Source organism: Lolium perenne, chromosome 2, assembly GCF_019359855.2.
Source record: "Lolium perenne isolate Kyuss_39 chromosome 2, Kyuss_2.0, whole genome shotgun sequence".
NCBI lineage: Eukaryota > Viridiplantae > Streptophyta > Magnoliopsida > Poales > Poaceae > Lolium > Lolium perenne.
The window spans coordinates 24,104,187-24,107,538 of record NC_067245.2 but is presented as its reverse complement, the minus strand read 5'-3'; the positions used below and the strand labels follow the sequence as shown (position 1 = coordinate 24,107,538).

At 38.1% G+C, this 3,352-nt stretch overlaps 1 long non-coding RNA gene across 1 annotated transcript; it reads right to left on the bottom strand.

Moving 5' to 3' along the window:
- Positions 1–241: 241 nt before the first annotated feature.
- Positions 242–2,906, bottom strand: LOC127331494 (uncharacterized). The gene is made up of 4 exons (XR_007869789.2): positions 2,647–2,906; positions 1,971–2,065; positions 1,218–1,517; positions 242–491 (listed from the first exon to the last, which is right to left on the bottom strand). It is a non-coding gene; the product is annotated as an uncharacterized lncRNA (long non-coding RNA).
- Between the last annotated feature and the right edge of the window lie 446 nt (positions 2,907–3,352).

The window sequence follows — 3,352 nt, the reverse complement described above, 5'->3', positions numbered from 1 at the left end:
TCGGTGTCCTGGTCCGTCTCGGTGAATTATGATGTTTGGTCTTCGTTTCGTCGAATTCCGAGAATATTGCCCGAACAGCCTTTCTGGAACAAAAAACAGCAGAAAACAGCAACTGGCACTTCGGCATCTCGTTAATAGGTTAGTTCCGGAAAATGCATCAAAACGATATAAAGTGTGAACAAAACATGTGAGTATCATCATAAAAGTAGCATGGAACATAAGAAATTATAGATACGTATCACCGCCCTGCCGGCAGAAAATCGCAGAAGCCCAGATGGCTCTTGCGTGTTTGAGCCCAAAGAAGTAGCACCACTCAGGCAACAGCCTGCTCCAGATGGTATTGTGGCAGTAAAGAACAAACAGTTTTATGTTAGATTTTCAGCAAGTGACGGGAACAGATGAGCTTCTTCTCGCTCGGAAGTGTTGGGTCTCAGGAGCGGAGACAACCCACCAATTCTTCCCAGAATGGCGAGTTACACCTGCCAGTACATCTGCAGAAGGCAAACAAATGAGAAGAAACAAAGAAGCAGGCAATCAAAACCTAGAAATAAAGTACATGACAGTGAACAAATTTGTAGAGCTGCTCCGCAATGATATTTGAAAAAACATGCCCTTCTTACCTTGTATACATTGGAAAAAGGCACAAAAGCAATAGGAAAGGGATCTTCTATGTTCATGCTAAAAGGAAATGAATACATATAGCTATTTGGCAACCAATAGAAACTAAAAAAACAGATGTTATTTCTATTTTGCAGAACTATTTTGACGGATGCATAACACGCAGGTGTGCACTAATTTTTGAAATAACCATTCCCCTAAATTTGAAATAGCCGTTGTTGTTCAATCCAGTAGCTGTAACTGATGAAAAATGCAACGAACAGATCCGACAATCTCTTATATAACTCATCAAAACAGGCGACTATATCCCAAATAAATAGAAAAGATTTCTAAAAATTTAGGGTAAGTTAACAACAGTGTTAAGTAGTAAATGGATCAAGGCTGGCACGTGAATATATGTTACTTGCAAGGAAAAGGAACACACTGTAATAATGCCGTAATGCCCCATATGAATGATCAGCTATGCTTTACTTTTCTCGGGGAACAAAAGGCCACACGATAAATAATGATGGAGCTTTCTATTCAGCCTCCTTTGACTAAATAAAGAGAGAAGATTTTGACTACTCAATGGATATCAAATAGTTTTGAAGAATAATTACCTGCAACCCTCCCTGGAAATAACATGATGTTGACACAGTTTCCGTACATAGCATGGGTCTGATGCTAATGATTACAGCAGAGATACACTTGAAGTATAGCTCAATTCTCGTACTGGAATAACTTCAGCCAACAGTCACCAGCGTATAAGAAGTTATCAAAAAACATGCTTGCTTCCAACATAAACCACTGATAAGGTCACACAGCAACCATCATTATGAGAGGAAGTTTTCAGCGTAAGCCACGGATACATTGCCAAACAATGACCTAGACCTTCTGATCTCACCCATGCGAGATGTATCCTATAAACAAAATAACATCAAGCATTATTAATTACCTGGCTACACAACATAGATATATCACAATCATTGGCATGGCACTAAACATCTAAGATACTTTATATAGCTGAGATAAAAAAAAACCTAAATGTTAAATTCAGAGAAATACAATCAGCAGCTCCCAAAAATTAACAACATGAGCCTAAGCAAAATTAAACTCTAATAAAATCGAAAACCAAGAGCTCACTTTGGCACAGCAGGGTCCAAAATACAGTAACTAATTTGCACTGAACATCCAAGATATATATAGCTGAGATAAAAAAAAACTAAATATTAAATTCAGAGAAATTCAATCAGCAGCACCCAAAAATTAACAACATGAGGCTAACCAAAGCACAGCTGAATGTAAAAAATAATTCAATCTAAAATATTGAAATAATTCGTAGTGTGTCTTCTTTCGACACATGTGGAACTGACCTGTACAATTGACTGGTACACACATAGCCTTTCTCCAGAAGTTCTTTGAACTGACCTGTACGATTGGCTGGCACACATACCTCCATTGTGTTTCCCTGGAACCAAAAATGAAACTTTAATATTGCTTTGCACAGAAAATAAGTAAGTTTGTCAGCTGCTAATTACGCAGTAAGAAGAGAATTCTGTAAGTCTAAATAGTGAGAAGCATATCCGTAATTAGTTACTGTATTTTTGGCTCATGTAAATACTTGGAAACGCAACCGCCTTTGCTCTCCAAAAGTGCCTCGTTTATGTTTGTTGGTGTGAGATCGGAATGGCGTGCAGTGAAGGTATTGAAGATTTGAATAGGTATATATTTTGTGTTATCTTATTTCGGCAAAATGATTAATGCCTAGTTTACTGATCAATTTGTCGTGGTTGGACGGTAACGGAATCAAGCATGTGTAAAACAACGGTGTCATTAGTGCCCTAAAATGAAGGATAATAATATATTTATCAGGAGAAAAAGAGTCACATATTGTCTCTGGTAATGCAAGTAGTTTATATAGAGGAAAAGGGTACAAAGTTGAGACAACTCAACATTTTTACTATAGGCACGAGTAAGTAAGTCGTGCGACTGAATTATGAGATGTACCTCATGGCAACAACATTGAAATCCAGCTCATATGAGATGTACCTCATGGCAACAACATTGAAATCCAGCTCATATAAGTTTTGCCGCATATTTCCCAAAACATGTATTCCGAGAGACAACAATGCATCACCAAAAAGCCTTAAAAAACACGAACGGTAAGAACTAAAGCATAAACCAGACAAACCATTAGAATCAGCAGGAGTATTCAGCGCACCACCTGGCGAAATTGAATCGAGACCCTCCGAGGGTGGAACTTGAAGGTAAAATAACATTCAAGCGATAGGACTACTCATTAGGAAATTATATATCACAAAGAATATGATATACATTTAAGACTAAAAAGAATATGCTTAAGGAAAAGCATATATCTCCCAAGTTAAGCATAGCTATCAATGAAACCAGGGGTATTGTAAAAAGGAATGTCCATTCCTAATTAGGAGCTCTTTCCCAAGCAGAAAAAGAGTCCATGCAACACAATCGTGAGTAGATGGTGACAATGATCACCTGTGACGCAAGCTTGTTTGGATTTAGCAAATTCTTATCTTCCCAGACCTTTTTGCTGTTAAACCCCATCCAGGGCAGCCAAAGGACATCACAGTACAATCAGAGAATAAGCCTAAACTGATTCGTTCCAGGGAAGTACAGCCAGCACAGTACAACCAACAAATAAGCCTCTTTCCAGGGAATACGTCTCAATTCCCCAATCCAACGATTGGAAAAATCATTTACTTCATAAGCCTAAACATCC